This window comes from Littorina saxatilis, unplaced genomic scaffold, assembly GCF_037325665.1.
Source record: "Littorina saxatilis isolate snail1 unplaced genomic scaffold, US_GU_Lsax_2.0 scaffold_119, whole genome shotgun sequence".
NCBI lineage: Eukaryota > Metazoa > Mollusca > Gastropoda > Littorinimorpha > Littorinidae > Littorina > Littorina saxatilis.
In genome coordinates this window covers 156,227-173,193 of record NW_027127891.1, presented here as the reverse complement: position 1 = coordinate 173,193, position 16,967 = coordinate 156,227, and the positions used below count along the sequence as shown (strand labels likewise).

Below are 16,967 nucleotides of genomic sequence, written 5' to 3'. Positions count from 1 at the left end.
TTTTATATTTAGTCAAGTTTTGACTAAATATTTTAACATCGAGGGGGAATCGAAACGAGGGTCGTGGTGTATGTGCGTGTGTGTGTGTGTGTGTGTGTGTAGAGCGATTCAGACTAAACTACTGGACCGATCTTTATGAAATTTGACATGAGAGTTCCTGGGTATGAAATCCCCGAACGTTTTTTTCATTTTTTTGATAAATGTCTTTGATGACGTCATATCCGGCTTTTCGTGAAAGTTGAGGCGGCACTGTCACGCCCTCATTTTTCAACCAAATTGGTTCAAATTTTGGTCAAGTAATCTTCGACGAAGCCCGGACTTCGGTATTGCATTTCAGCTTGGTGGCTTAAAAATTAATTAATAACTTTGGTCATTAACAATCTGAAAATTGTAAAAAAAAATAAAAATTTATAAAACGATCCAAATTTACGTTTATCTTATTTTCCATCATTTGCTGATTCCAAAAACATATAAATATGTTATATTCGGATTAAAAACAAGCTCTGAAAATTAAATATATAAAAATTATTATCAAAATTAAATTGTCGAAATCAATTTAAAAACACTTTCATCTTATTCCTTGTTGGTTCCTGATTCCAAAAACATATAGATATGATATGTTTGGATTAAAAACACGCTCAGAAAGTTAAAACAAAGAGAGGTACAGAAAAGCGTGCTATCCTTCTTAGCGCAACTACTACCCCGCTCTTCTTGTCAATTTCACTGCCTTTGCCATGAGCGGTGGACTGACGATGCTACGAGTATACGGTCTTGCTGAAAAATGGCATTGCGTTCACTTTCATTCTGTGAGTTCGACAGCTACTTGACTAAATATTGTATTTTCGCCTTACGCGACTTGTTTTTCATTCTAGGGAATGTGTGTGTTTCCTGGTTTAAAAAAATATTGAAAAAGAATGAAAATTCAGCTTCAGCATCCAGATTTTGTCAAGATATTTTGTGCAGTTATATTTCAGTACCCACAACCTTTTAATGTCTCATAAAGGGAAATAAATGAACAGTCCTCACAATTGGGGTGCTGTACCGTGAACCCCCCCCCCCCCCCCCTTTTAAAAACCTTTACAATTCAAAATCTTCCCTATATTTAGACCTTGCTTTTCAGATTTTCTGGTCATAACCTATGCAAATTCACCTTCATTTTAAGACTTCCTGCTTTTTAATACCTGATTTTATCAGATTTTGGGAGATCGTAAAAGGGGGTTCCACTGTAATATGAATTCTGTTTTAGCTACACCTGTATGCTGTTTGTAAAGAAGGATATTTTACAGATTGAGGGGATCATTTCTGCCTCCATAATGATCGTTATGATCTGACACATTGGCTAACAGATTCCATGATCATGCTGTTATGTAGGAAGTCATAATAATGATGTGTAGGTTTTTGAATTGTGTCTGCTTTGCAGTTGAAATAGATGTCTGCCTTCCTGTTCAAATTTTTTTTCAAACAAAACAATCCCTGCAGCACATTTTCCAACCACATGTCAAACAGCAGTTCTGCTTAGCTTGAAACATAAGTATTGAATAATTATATCAAATTGACCTTTTTTGCGGTTGAGCACTTGACAGATGCTGCTATAATACCTCTTGTAGAGAATATTTTTTAGAGATACAGTGGAGCCCTTTTAAGATATATATGTATATTCGGCAAACTCAATCAAAGAAAAGCAGAATGTCTTAGAATAGAGGTTATAAACAGGAATCTGAGAAAGTAGTGTCTTTTAAGACTTAATGTTGTTGTGTTTTTTTAAAAGGGGGGAGGGGGGCAAAGTTAGGGTTTCACTGTACAATGCAATGGTAAACTGGGCATTCATTCCAAGTAGCTAAAGATGTGTAACTGACACTTTTGCTCATCAGGAGCACTAGAACACGTCACATTTTCACACTTGCCAGTGTGTCAGAATGCTAAGTGTGTCAGAATGCTAAAAATCTGAAAAACCAATGCCCACAGGTATATCCCATCCCCCCTCTCCCACCCACCACCACCTTTTACTCACACTTGCAATCCATTACGTACATGAATAGATTACAAACACTCTTCTGTAACTCTTTATTTTCACACTTTTTCTTGCATTTGGTTAATTTTTTCAACCCTTTTCGAAGTTTGAATTAAGTGTCTTCACTGATGGGTGATTTTCTGTTAAAATGCTCCAGGACTTCAAGGCACTGGTGCTTGTAGCGTAGGGTGTGATATTAAACAAACCTGTCTAAAACATTCTCACCCTACCCACTTCACGAATCGCTTCTCGATTATTTTAAGATCTTTTATTGATGATTACAAATATTGGCTCGTTCTTTTTACGTATGTTCGTTCGTAGTCAATTCATCGACTACTTGTTTTCCTTTTATCTCCGTTTCATTATCAGATCACATGTATCACTTATCGTTCTGTCCTCGTTCATGCGAAGCCATTAGAGTTGAACAATCTCTCGAATGCGTGAATACGCTGTCGCAACTCGAGCTTGTTTGCATTGACTGAGAACCGTGCGGAACGTCGTACATCCATCAACAGGTTACGACGTGGGGCTGGTAATACCGGCAATCAGGACCGCAGTTCTCAGGAACGTCATAAGTAGGAATAAGAACTTCATCCTTCTTCCACCTTGGATTGGATCAGCATGCCGCTGTAACATCAACGGTAGCATATGCTCGTACACAGCGCATCTCACTAAACATCATTTGCAAAACATTTACCTAATCTACTGTGAAATCACACGTAACAGGACAAACAAAAAAACCTAACATTGCACTTGACTATTCCATATACTGTTATCGGTTAGACGGTTATCACAATACTGCCCTTCACCATTCATTTACCCAAAAACAACCTACCCAATGCCTTCTCTTGTCAAACGGGTGGACGGGAAAATGAATCATCGATTGGCTTACCTGGACCGATGTTGCAAACATAATTGTTTACGTTTCCACGCTTTCCAAAGCACGCACAACAACTCATGTCATCAACTCCATGTTGATCCAACCGCGCATCAAGTCGTGGTAGTCAATAAATACGTCACAGCGCAACGAGTTACGTCATCAAATGACGACGATCCTCTCGGCATCTCGGTTCACTCAAACCTTCCGGAACATGACCAAGACTAGGAAAGTCCTATTTTGTTACAGAACCCCATGGAATAAGATAAAATTCCCAATTTAATCTAAAATAAAACACAATAGGAATTTCTGATAAACACAAACAAACTGTGTTATCATGCCTTTAAATTGCCGAACACAATAACCTGTTTTACAGGGCCTTTAAGTTGCAAAAACAAAACAAGATGGTAATCGCTGGATTGGGATAGCTAGACATGTTTCTAGTCTGAATCATATGTGGCTCGACTCAGATAGTCGGTACCATGATTATCTTGCCCGGGATGACTCTCCCAGAGAAGTTGTAAGGCTGATGAGAAGGGCTCTCCATTTGCTTTACTCTCTCTCTCTCTTCTCTTTCTCTCTCTGCTGCTGCGGCTGTTGTTGCCGCTTCTTTTACGAAAAGTTGCAGCTCTTTTCCCTCCAAACCCATCTCTTTCCCAGCTTCAATTAACTCCTTCAAAAGAGGAGTTGAAGATTTTGGAGGGAGTATGTTGCTTATTGCAACATTCTGCGCATTCCTGCGCGAACTGGATGATCTGGTTTCTTCAACCATATCATTTTGATTTGGCTCTGTATCGAGCTCACTTGGATCTCTCACAGCACTCATGCTGCGAAGATTGTGCGTGCGTGATGTTTGCATTTAAACGTCACGATTGTCAACTTGTCACTGAACCACGAAATGAATATACTCTACTGAAGAAAAGAAGAGTTCCTAATCTGTCTTTTACTAAATCAATACAAATCACGCCATTCGTATAAGATAGCAAAGAATCAATTAGTTTACATTTCGATCTGACTAAGTTGGCACCTTAGAATCTACTCATTTATCGCCTACTCGATAACTAACACAATGAGTCACTGATTCTACAGTAAAATGTCTCAACACTTTACTCCCACGAGTGTATTCTCTAAATATAAATCGCGTTTTATATAGAATAACTCGTTATACTCTCTATGGTTCGAATCTCGGCTTATTATCCTATCAACGTTGTAGTTGAATTAACCAACCAGCCACTCAACATTGAAATCATCGTGATCTGTCATTGACATAGGAACTGAAGCTATCAACCAGAGTATAAGTCTAACTCCTCTGTCGCAAAATTGATCATTTCTTTTAACAAATACCAAATTTGGCACAGTAAGAGAGTTTTGTGTTCTGAACAAATCCTGATACAGAGCCATTGTGAAATATTATTATTTAACCCTACCCCCCCCCCCCCCCCCCCCCCCCACCAGCCATAACGTCACATATTGGCTATGGTTCTCTCTGGTGTCTGCCTCTATGTACAGAATTAAAATCCACATTTATGCTCCAAATTGCACCACATTTTTGGTTGAGGTAGTTTGAGACATGGGGCCGGATTACATTTACCCCAGTTGCCATGGCAACACTGGCAAAGAGTGCCTTTGGCAACACCGAAGGCATTATTTTGCTCCAAATCGATCCAAATTTGATGTGTAGACAGTTTGAGGCATGGGGTGTGTTATGACTGGATGTCATGGTTGCCATGGCAACAATTCATTTGCAATGTTGGAAATGGCAACAATGACGAACACCGCGGAAGGTGCTTTTTTGGAAGGGAGGCGGTGCAGCAGACCGCATAAGAGAGAGAGAGAGAGAGAGAGAGAGAGAGAGAGAGAGAGAGAGAGAGAGAGAGAGAGAGAGAGAGAGAGAGAGAGAGAGGGGGGTGGAGAGTCAAATGAAATAACAACAACAAAACTAAAAACAAACATCAGCAGCAACGGTTTCAACAAATAGCAAGGTTTCCTACCTTAATTCTGACAAGTCGAGGAGCAACCATTGCATATGCAGAGAGCGGTGCACTTTAGTCCAGTCTTGAAGCATTTGCAACGTTTGCTGCTGCAGCCCGTCTTGCAACCACATTTCAAGAGTTCCTGGCAGGTTTCTGAAGCCTGTGGAAGGGTTGTCCACAATGGATGCCAGTTTCCTTTCACAAACTGCCACCCCCAGTCAGATGGATCAGGAAGGGGTGGGGTTGGATTGGATGCTTGGCTCCAGATATGTGCTCCTTGGTAGACTGCACGTTTGCAATGTTGTATTAAAGCCTCCTTGGATGGTGGGATGTGGTCAATCTGACGCCCAGTCTTGGTGAAGAGATGCTTTCTGGCATTGTTCACATCCACACAATTGCTTGTTTTGTCATACAGGAGCACAACAAATCGTTCAAGAGCCACCATGTCGACTGCAGTGAGGCTGAATGGGTATGTGCAGAGACGGCAGAAAGTTTCTGTTATATCTTTGAAGTTGTGCCATGTATCCCATGCCTTCTTCTTCCCAACATTGTTGAACGAGGAAACGGTGTCGCAGCCGGTCATGCTGTGAAAGAAAGGCAGACAACGTGCTTTGTCTATCCCAACTGCCTTTGCGATGTCATGAGTAGCGATGTACCGGAAATGTTTGCCAACTCCCATGGCAATCCACACTTCCAGTACAGGATGTTCTGTCACAGCTGCTACAGCAAGGACGACCACATCTGTGTCCACAGTACGAAGCAACACACGATTGCTAACCTGTGCTGCATGGGCAAGGTGGACCATCATCCGCGTGTCCGCTTCTTCATGACTGCATGGCGATATGCCAGTCAAATCCATCGGTTGGTTGGAGAGAGCGATGGGACCTTGAGTGGTGATGATACTTTTTTCTGTCTCCACTGTCATGACGCATTGAGCAAGATAGTTGAACAGCTCTGTTTTGTTGGCATCAACACGAAGGAAACTGCTCCAGTTTTGCGGGATCGCTGTGACAGGAGTAACTCTTTTCCTTTTTCCAAATCCCCTACTTTCTCTTGTGCTGCTTTTCAAGCTATCTGGTTTGTAGATATCCCATACAACATCAAGACGAGAAACAGCTTGAAGTGAACGTGCGATAAATGGAAGGAAGACATCCTCTGAATATGATCCAAAGGTTCTTGCTGTTCCAGGTGTGAGCATGTTTACTACCACTGCTCCATCCAGGATCATGACTGGAATGTCAGGTACCATATCAGTAGTCTGCAAAAGTGGCTCGAGGCACTCCAGAAGGCTTGCTTTTGTTGTTGATCTCATTTTTCCATTACAGGCCAGTGATGGAGGAAAGGGGTGATTCTCGTACTTGAAGAAATCATCAAGCCCACCGCTGCGAGTCTGGCAAGCAATGTAGAGCCGGGAGAAGAGATAAGTCACTTTTCAGTCTTGAAATCTGCTGCGATTGTCCTGATTTTCTCTTCCGTTTTGTTCCAGAAATCATCATCATATTGTTGCGTTTGATGGGATCTGACAGCTTCTTCGTTTGATTAGAAAATCTATCATTGACAAATGCTTCATACTGTTCTTCGCCGATATTACGAAGCTTTTTCATTGCATCATGAGCAGCAGGATCGACGATGTTTTTGCTGTGGATAGTGACAAAATCTGTGCTTCTCTCCATAAAGGGATTGCCTGCTGCTTGAACCACAGTTGTCAGTTTTGACACATCACTCTTGAAGTTTTCTTGGAAATACTTGCTTTGTTCGTGGTGATGTTCCTCTGGGTGTATCTTTTTGTCGTCAAGCGATGCCTCAAACTCTTGGATGATACGTGAAATTTCAGGACCACCAACCATCCATTTCTCTCTCTTTCTCTTTCTCTCTCTCTCTCTCTCTCTCTCTCTCTCTCTCTCTCTCTCTCTCTCTCTCTCCTCTCTCTCTCTCTCTCTCTCTATGTCTCTCTCTCGATCTCTCTTCACTCTCAGTTTCAATCTTCAGTCACACCTCGCAGAGAAATGAGGGACACACTAATAATGATCATTATTGTGTACCATATCTCAAAGACAGAACAACGCAATAACCTTTTTTTGTGTAGATTCGATTGACTTTTACCTGAAATAAAATATTCATGAAGCCGGTTCTGACTGAGTTAATATATTTCTGGAAAGCTGAACAACGCAATGCGTCTGTGACTGGTGAAGAAGCAGAGCTGGAGCTTTTTGTATTGTTTGTCGTTGGTTTTATTACACACGCACTCACATACGGTCAACAAAATGTTGCATGTTCCTGCTTGACAAACAAATGCCTGCATACATGCGTGCACGTACGAACGTACGAACATTCATACCTGTGCAAACAATCTGCCACTTCAAGTTCAACACCCAAACCCCACACATTCCTCCAAAAGGAGTCTGAAGTATAATACTGGCATTTGTGGTATTGAACGAGGACCTCAACTTCCATTGTCTAGTGCATGTGGGTCTCATGTTGTACGTGTGAAACCACTTACTTAAAAAAGAAAAAATCTTGTAAGCTTATCAACAAAAAACGAACAATTATATTCTTAAACAAACTGGTTAGAATAACAGATTTAGGAGAATGCAATGCAAGGAACATCATTATCTAATTCGGTCGATGCTTAGATCTAGAAAAGCACCCACTTATTCCAGTATAATAGAGAGAAAAAATCCAATTGAAAAAGTTCCAGATCTAGACAAGGCAGCACTAGCAGCAATTTTAGCTAGCAAACTCGAACTTGCCCTGCATTCATGCAAGGTCGAACCACTTTCCCTGCCTAGTGGGGGTTTGGCGGGTAGAGGGCCGGTGCTGGCACACTCGGAGTGAAACGACATGTCACCTACTTAAACAACGATAAACACTTTCAAACTCATTTGGGCGATTTCAAGTTGCTTTGCTTCGTGCGAAGGCGGCCATTTTGAAATTTGCTTAACTGCGGTATTGATCATGCTTTGGAGTAATTATAAAAGAAACGAAGCGGTAAACATGCCAAATAAATATTTTGACGATATATGTACATTTGCTGCTAATGTTTCAAAGCAGATAAATATTTTTTTCCCTTTCTTTTATTTTTGCAAACCATTTGCTGCTGATGCTGTTGATCCGAGTTCGTCTGCTCAAGTGTTGGTTTTAAAGTATTATTTTCTTCAAACATATCGAATGTTTGCAATGGCTCTGTATCAGAAATCAATAACAACTACTTTATTATTAATTATGCCAAGTTTCATAAATGTTAAGCAATCTGATCAATTCCAGTTATGAGTTGCGACAGAGGAGTTAGACTATATGTCCAGGTAAACCGTCTGCCGATTTTACCTGCCCGTAATTCGTTCTACTCTCTATGGTTCGAATCTCGGCTTATTATCCTATCAACGTTGTAGTTGAATTAATCAACCAGCCACTCAACATTGAAATCATCATGATCTGTCATTGACATAGGAACTGAAGCTATCAACCAGAGTATGTCCAGGTAAACCGTCCGCCGATTTTACCTGCCCGTAATTCGTTCTACTCTCTATGGTTCGAATCTCGGCTTATTATCCTATCAACGTTGTAGTTGAATTAATCAACCAGCCACTCAACATTGAAATCATCATGATCTGTCATTGACATAGGAACTGAAGCTATCAACCAGAGTATGATCAGGCAAACCGTCCGCTGATTTTACCTCCCCGTCCAACGGTTTTTTCTTTCTCAAGAGAAGACAATTACCCTTACGTAATACGTCCTACTCTTGCCAACCACTCACAGTGAAACGTGAATCAATGTGAAACAGTGGTTAAACAAGTATTATGTGAAAGAATAATACTTTTCTTCTTTTTTTTTTATAATGCAGCGAAGAACTCCGGTTTCCGCATTAGCGTTTACAGATTTATTTGGCTGTGCGACGCCAACACACAGACTAGCTTTTTTATGTTCTTTACTGACGTGTGAAGCTTCCTAACACACGTCGGAAGATAGATGAAGTTCTTTATAAATCACTTTATGAACGAACAGACAAACAATAAGATAATTTCACAGGAGATAAAAAAAATGCTATTCAAACAATTTGGAATAGAATTTTGGAAATTTTGAATAAGCTGGATTATGCAGCTTATATCCCTGACGTAATGCCCCCAAACTTGTAGCGTAGGGTGTGATATTAAACAAACCTGTCTAAAACATTCTCACCCTACCCACTTCACGAATCGCTTCTCGATTATTTTAAGATCTTTTATTGATGATTACAAATATTGGCTCGTTCTTTTTACGTATGTTCGTTCGTAGTCAATTCATCGACTACTTGTTTTCCTTTTATCTCCGTTTCATTATCAGATCACATGTATCACTTATCGTTCTGTCCTCGTTCATGCGAAGCCATTAGAGTTGAACAATCTCTCGAATGCGTGAATACGCTGTCGCAACTCGAGCTTGTTTGCATTGACTGAGAACCGTGCGGGACGTCGTACATCCATCAACAGGTTACGACGTGGGGCTGGTAATACCGGCAATCAGGACCGCAGTTCTCAGGAACGTCATAAGTAGGCATAAGAACTTCATCCTTCTTCCACCTTGGATTGGATCAGCATGCCGCTGTAACATCAACGGTAGCATATGCTCGTACACAGCGCATCTCACTAAACATCATTTGCAAAACATTTACCTAATCTACTGTGAAATCACACGTAACAGGACAAACAAAAAAACCTAACATTGCACTTGACTATTCCATATACTGTTATCGGTTAGACGGTTATCACAATACTGCCCTTCACCATTCATTTACCCAAAAACAACCTACCCAATGCCTTCTCTTGTCAAACGGGTGGACGGGAAAATGAATCATCGATTGGCTTACCTGGACCGATGTTGCAAACATAATTGTTTACGTTTCCACGCTTTCCAAAGCACGCACAACTCATGTCATCAACTCCATGTTGATCCAACCGCGCATCAAGTCGTGGTAGTCAATAAATACGTCACAGCGCAACGAGTTACGTCATCAAATGACGACGATCCTCTCGGCATCTCGTTTCACTCAAACCTTCCGGAACATGACCAAGACTAGGAAAGTCCTATTTTGTTACACTGCTTGATGACAGCAGGCTCCTACTGGCCCACACACAAAGAAGAGATTGAAGATGCCTTGGTCCTGGAAGAAGAAGAGGGAAAGATCAATAAAGCCAAACCATACGCATCATTCAGAGTTATATTGAGGAAAGATATTGGCTATTCGGGTGAAGGTGTAAGAGTTGCCATGTGCAGTTGCTGTGTATGGGTCATAGGAATGACATTATAGATCCAACTGGCCAGTACACTGACTTTCTTCCTTGTTGCCTGCATTGGAGTACATTGGGGTGTTAAACAAAGTGCGTTTCTGTGTGGGTTGGTTTACACATGCTCTGTCACATTCCATATTGGACGGCCAGCTGAGACTACAAAATAGTGCATGTGTGTACATTAAAAAAACAATTAAAAGGAATTCTAACCAGAACCAACCGATACATAAATGTTATTTGTATTTTTGACCAAAATATGACATTTTACACACACCTTGACAGTCCTTGTTCACCTTGAGGAACACTGACTGTCTCAATCTGTGTAAAATGTCATAATTTGGTCAAAAATACAAATAATGTATATATAGTTTTTTGCTTTTTATATTTAGTCAAGTTTTGACTAAATGTTTTAACATCGAGGGGGAATCGAAACGAGGGTCGTGGTGTATGTGCGTGTGTCTGTGTGTGTGTGTGTGTGTGCGTGTGTGTGTAGAGCGATTCAGACTAAACTACTGGACCGATCTTTATGAAATTTGACATGAGAGTTCCTGGGTATGAAATCCCCGAACGGTTTTTTTCATTTTTTCAATAAATGTCTTTGATGACGTCATATCCGGCTTTTCGTGAAAGTTGAGGCGGCACTGTCACGCCCTCATTTTTCAACCAAATTGGTTGAAATTTTGGTCAAGTAATCTTCGACAAAGCCCGGACTTCGGTATTGCATTTCAGCTTGGTGGCTTAAAAATTAATTAATAACTTTGGTCATTAACAATCTAAAAATTGTAAAAAAAAAAAAAAAATTATAAAACGATCCAAATTTACGTTCATCTTATTCTCCATCATTTTCTGATTCCAAAAACATATAAATATGTTATATTTGGATTAAAAACAAGCTCTGAAAATTAAATATATAAAAATTGTTATCAAAATTAAATTGTCGAAATCAATTTAAAAACACTTTCATCTTATTCCTTGTTGGTTCCTGATTCCAAAAACATATAGATATGATATGTTTGGATTAAAAACACGCTCAGAAAGTTAAAACAAAGAGAGGTACAGAAAAGCGTGCTATCCTTCTTAGCGCAACTACTACCCCGCTCTTCTTGTCAATTTCACTGCCTTTGCCATGAGCGGTGGACTGACGATGCTACGAGTATACGGTCTTGCTGAAAAATGGCATTGCGTTCAGTTTCATTCTGTGAGTTCGACAGCTACTTGACTAAATATTGTATTTTCGCCTTACGCGACTTGTTTAATGTACTGTAATCTACCTTGTAAGCGCCGTTAGTACCTAGTAAACGCCCACCCCCAACATTTGGATCAGTGTTTGAACATATGTTGTGTGTGTTTTTGTTTTTTTATTATGTGCACAGTTCTGCACATTGTAGAGACATTTTCATTCTAGAGAACGCTGACAGACAGCTATATATTTATTTATTTCATACTCTCGGCACTGGAGTATCTCTAGATAGCCCCTCAAAAAGAAGACGAGGGAGGGTCTTCTGAAGTTGAAGAGGTCTGCTTTCAGTGATTTCCAGGGAGCATGTGAAACGACCAGTGTTTGATAACACCACTTCCCTCTGAAAGATTTTAGCTTTCTAAAATAAACTTACCCCTTTCTTCGTCACATCAATGTCTTGGATCAGTATCAAAGACTGACAGAATGACTATTCATTTCGTGTTTTTTAGGATGTGTGTACATTCACTCTCACTGAATGAATTTTTGTGTTTGGTTTTTAGTGTTTTTTCTTTCTGTTTAGACACTTGCATATCAAGCGAAATATATACTGTTCAAAAAAAGAAACGCATAGCTTGTAATATTTGGTTAATTTAGTTATATGGCTACAAGGATATCCACCAAACTGCAGAAAATGTTTATCTGGTCGTCGACCTTTCGTCCATTGCCACAAGTGAGCTCTGCACGTGACGCATGCGTTATCAGTGGCTACAATGTCAAAATTGCTCATTTGGCATGACCACTCGTCATGCTTCAGTGTAATCTCGTGAAACTCGGGGAATATTGAGCTCTCACCATGTCTTCCAAAACCCATAAAAGCGGATTGTTCGCCACAAAGAAATCAGACGACAATTCAGCGACGAAAGATGGCCCGATTGAGCAGAGAAGACCGCCAAATTGCATTGGGTCGTTTACAAGCAGGCCAAAGTCAAAGTGCAATCGCCAGGCACTTCCACGTGTCCCAGAGCACCATCAGTAGACTGTGGGTCAGGTTTCAAGAAACTGGCTCCGTTGCTGACTTGCCACGAGCGGGAAGACCAAGGGCGACAACTGCTGCTCACGACCGCTTCATACGGCTCCGCCACATCCGGAATCGTTTCCTGTCGGCCTCATCTTCTGTCCAGGCTCTCCCCGGGCCACAACGATTATCGGACCAGACCGTGCGGAACCGCCTGCATGAAGCTGGTTTGAGAGCTCGCAGACCTCACAGAGGAGCTGTCCTCACCCGCCGCCATCGCCAGAACCGAGTGCAGTGGGGCAACCAGCACCTTAGCTGGACCGTCCGGAATCACTGGAGACACGTGTGGTTCAGCGACGAGTCCTACTTCCTGCTCCAGCGACATGATGGTCGGAGGAGGGTATACCGGAGAGTAAACGAACGTTACGCGCCCAACTGTGTGGATGAGGCACCCGTTCATGGTGGTGGAGGCGTCATGGTGTGGGGGGCGATCAATACCGCTGGAAGGAGCACCCTGGTGCACGTCCAAGGGCGCATAACTGCCCAGCGATACGTGGAGGAAATTCTGCGCCCACACGCCCTTCCTCTTCTGGCTGACCAGGATGCCATATTCCAGCAGGACAACGCTCGCCCGCACACAGCACGACTCACCACCCAGTTCCTCACCGACCACCATGTCCAGGTGCTTCCCTGGCCATCCATGTCGCCAGACATGAACCCGATAGAACACCTCTGGGATGAATTGGACAGACGTGTGCGCAGGCGAGAAGAAGCGTCAGCAAATCACCGCGATCTATTGCAGGCACTTCAGGAGGAGTGGGACACCATCCCACAGCAAGATATCCGGCATCTGATCCAGTCCATGCCCAGAAGGTGCCGGGCAGTTGTTGCTGCTCAAGGCAGTCACACCCCCTACTGACTTGACAGCCTCGGCACCCAATCGTATTGATTGACTGATTGATTTGAAGATGCAAATGAACTGTGTGTGCATTCAACTGTGTCCATACCAAATTTCAAACAAATAATCTAAATATTGGATTTTCTGTTAATTTTTTCGAAAAATAAAACAAATTTGGCAAGTAGCAACTATGCGTTTCTTTTTTTGAACAGTATACATACAGGGTGACTATTTGTGCATGGAAACAGCTGACATGAGCAATAAAGTCTGGGGAAGGGTCCTGAAAGTGTATTGATTAGTGCGTTGAATTCACAGGTCTAGTAAAACTTGTGCAGAACAAATATACAGGTGTTGAAAAGTGCTCGAATTCCAAGAATAGTTTCATGTGTAGCATCTTTGAACTGTGCAGAGAGGATGTGTGCCTGTGGATTTGAGATCTACATGGAATAAAATAGACACTGTTCTTGACAATTGAGTATGTTTTTGTGTGCGCATGTTGTTTGGTTTATTGATAATAATTGACTTTTGGTCAAGATGTAAGCATGAATTTCTGTAGCAAAGATGCAATGATAAAAATATAATCAGATAATAAGACACTGGGCTGCAAATTGCTTTTAATTGTCATTGTATTTATCTGTAAACTCATCATGATTTCCATGGCATGATTAATGCAGTTGAACCTCCCTTCTATGAATCCCCCAATTTAAAACTCCCTTCTTTTTAAGACCTTGTTTTCTCACATTTTCTGTTAAATAACCTCTGTAAAATTACCCCCATTTTAAGACTCGTTCCTTTTTTAGACTCGATTTTCTCAGATTGTTTAAAGGTCTTAAAAGGGGGGTGCCACTGTAATAATAATGCATCTTCAGAAATTGAACACAGGTGCTGAAGGTTTTTTTATAACCATGAAGAAGAAAAATACTGTTTCAAAACTTTGACAGTGTCTTATCCTCAAACGTACACCTTTTTAAAGAATCCATAACTTTTAATCACTCAACAAAATTGCCTGCAGCTCAAGTGAACCAGAAATGGGGAACAATTGGCCACACTCAAGGAATCGGTTCCTGGCAACTTTTCTGTCGGTCGCGCAGCCTGAGAGAGACATGACAGAGATAGTTACTCAAGATAAAAGATAAGCTTGACTTACATCAGAATTATGAACATTTAAACTCACCTTGAGCTTTGTCCGAAATATTTTAAACCATTATTGCCACACATTGCAAGAATGTTTGATGTCCGGGTGCTTTTCCCCTGAAAATTAAAAAAAAATAGTTTTAGTAATTATAGCAACATATAAACCACTAAGTGTAAACCAAAGGCTGGCCAATTACATACAGTTCTACAGCAACATCAGTTCTGAACATGAAGCTTTCAACATGCACAGCGACACTTAAAAATGGCAGTTAAAAAAGAAAGGATGAATGAGATTCTGCCGCATTTAGTGTTTGCTTCAATGAACGCCGTCCGAGGAAGAATGTGATCTTCGTTAAAAAGTTACCCTTTCACAAAGCCTTACAATAAGCTTCAATCATAGTTTTTCCTGCAAAATCACAACATTAAAAACTTCAGGCACAGAAAAACTCATACCGCTGACAATATAAAATGTCAGTTATAAATAACATTTTCTGTTGCACTACATCCAAAGACTGTGCTGACTGACCTTACTTTTTCCATCTCAAAACAATTTTTAGGGGGATTACCTACTCTGTCTGTCTGTCACAGTGTCAGTCTCAGATACAGTGCACCACAGGAGCTTGTACCCAACCGCCAGTTGATCATTATTTACTCCTGCATATATGTACGCCCTTACTAGGCTAGCGAATGCGTAGTATGTAGTTGTAAGAAGACTGTAGGGATGAAGGAGTAAATAATGATCGACCGGCACTTTGATACAAGCTCCTGTGCAGTGCACAGACACACACACACACACCGTGGCGTGTCCGTGTTCAAACCAAAACTGGACTCAATCGACCCTGCACACTACACGTTCGTGCACTCGCTTGATGGATGCTTCATTCGCTCAACACACCAGCAGACACACAGACAAAAACGGCAGCAACATTTGTCTAGGTCTGTCCAAAGTCTACACAACACTTGCTTTACTTACAAATCCCGGCAGCAGGAGAGAGCTCTGCGTCGTGGGTAGTCAGCGCACACCGCCACACGACGGTAACACTCATGCAGTTCAATCCAACTTTCCCACTGCTGGCTTTGCATTTTGTGCGTCGAGCATGACTTTCCCGTGATTCTGTGTCGTTCCCAGTCAGTCTGCTGCTTTCTGAACCACCTTGAGTCGATTTCTTACTGAAACGTGTGGGCTTGTTGTCACTAAGCGGCCATCCCGTCCGCCATTGTTTTGAGTCGTCATGAAAACGGCACGCTCGCGACGAAAACTATGGAAAGCCGTTTGGCTCATAACTATTACAGCTGTAATTTAAAATAAATACACCTGTATTTAATGATAAATACAGCTGTATTTATTTCTTAAACGTATACAATAAGTATCATTATTAATTACAGGTGTATTTTTTTTAATTAATTACAGGTGTATTTTTTATTAAATACAGGTGTATTTATTATAAATTACAGGTGTATTTATTTTTAAATACAGGTGTAATTATTATTAAATACAGGTGTATTTATTTTTAAATACAGGTGTATTTATTATTAAATACAGGTGTATTTATTTTTAAATACAGGTGTATTTATTATTAAATACAGGTGTATTTATTATAAAATACAGGTATAATTAATGATAAATACACCTGTATTTAAAAATAAATACACCTGTATTTAAAAATAAATACACCTGTAATTAATAATAATACACCTGTAGTAAATAGTAAATACACCTGTATTTAAAAATAAATACACCTGTATTTAAAAATAAATACACCTGTATTTAAAATTAAATACACCTGTATTTAATAATAAATACACCTGTATTAATCAGTTATTAGTCACGTGGTTAAGCGACTTAAAAACTTGGACTGGGAATCCACATGAAAAACATTAAGCTTATACGGGTCTTCATCGCCTCGCTTTGCCGCCTTTTGACAGACTGAACAGCTCAAGATGGCGGGGGCGGCAAATGTCCCTGATGTTTTGGAAGGTTTGCGAGTGCAGTTTAACGCTGTTGCCCAAGCTCGCACAGCAGGGTAAGTTAATTGTTTTATCAGACGAATTCGGTTCTTGTGACGTATTCCCCACGATCTACACCGAGTCAGTGGGGCATCCACATCCAGATTGAACTTGAAGGGAGGCCTGTGCGCGTTTTTGACCAAAGATGCAAAATGTTGGAATTCGGTGCGAGAATTAGACTAGCTGCTATATCGTGTTATCGGTAATCTTGAACTTTAGCGTGTTAAATTCATAGCTCTTAATTTAGAGGCATTAAAGTCTCCAAATTTGTAGAACCGTGTACTTGTACCGTAAAATCCCTAGCATAAGCCCACCATTTAGCAAACGCCCACCCCCCCACTTTGGGCCAAAAGTTGTGCACAGGGGTAACTACCTAGCAAACGCCCACCCTGCTTTTTTCAAAGAAACTATAGGCTCACTTTCACTAGGATTTGTGCAGACTGTTCTAAAAGTCATCTTTTTCCCCTTTACCTTTCCGTGTTTCTTATTCTTATTTCTTATTCTTTGTCCCCTCTCCTCACTCCCACCCATCCCCGATCTCCCCCCTTTCCCCGTCGCGATATAACCTTGAATGGTTGAAAACGACGTTTAACACCAAATAAAGA

The 16,967-nt window shown here is 40.9% G+C and overlaps 1 protein-coding gene and 2 long non-coding RNA genes across 3 annotated transcripts in view; 1 reads left to right on the top strand and 2 right to left on the bottom strand.

Moving 5' to 3' along the window:
• Nucleotides 1–16,967, top strand: part of LOC138956242 (uncharacterized) — a 173,472-nt gene that overhangs the window by 64,844 nt on the left and 91,661 nt on the right. The window lies entirely within an intron of this gene.
• The window catches only part of LOC138956246 (uncharacterized), an 87,922-nt gene that overhangs the window by 7,183 nt on the left and 63,772 nt on the right, over nucleotides 1–16,967 (bottom strand). The window lies entirely within an intron of this gene.
• LOC138956243 (uncharacterized) lies at nucleotides 9,980–15,451 on the bottom strand. Its single transcript, XR_011452561.1, has 3 exons — nucleotides 15,329–15,451; nucleotides 14,396–14,472; nucleotides 9,980–10,001 (listed from the first exon to the last, which is right to left on the bottom strand). It is a non-coding gene; the product is annotated as an uncharacterized lncRNA (long non-coding RNA).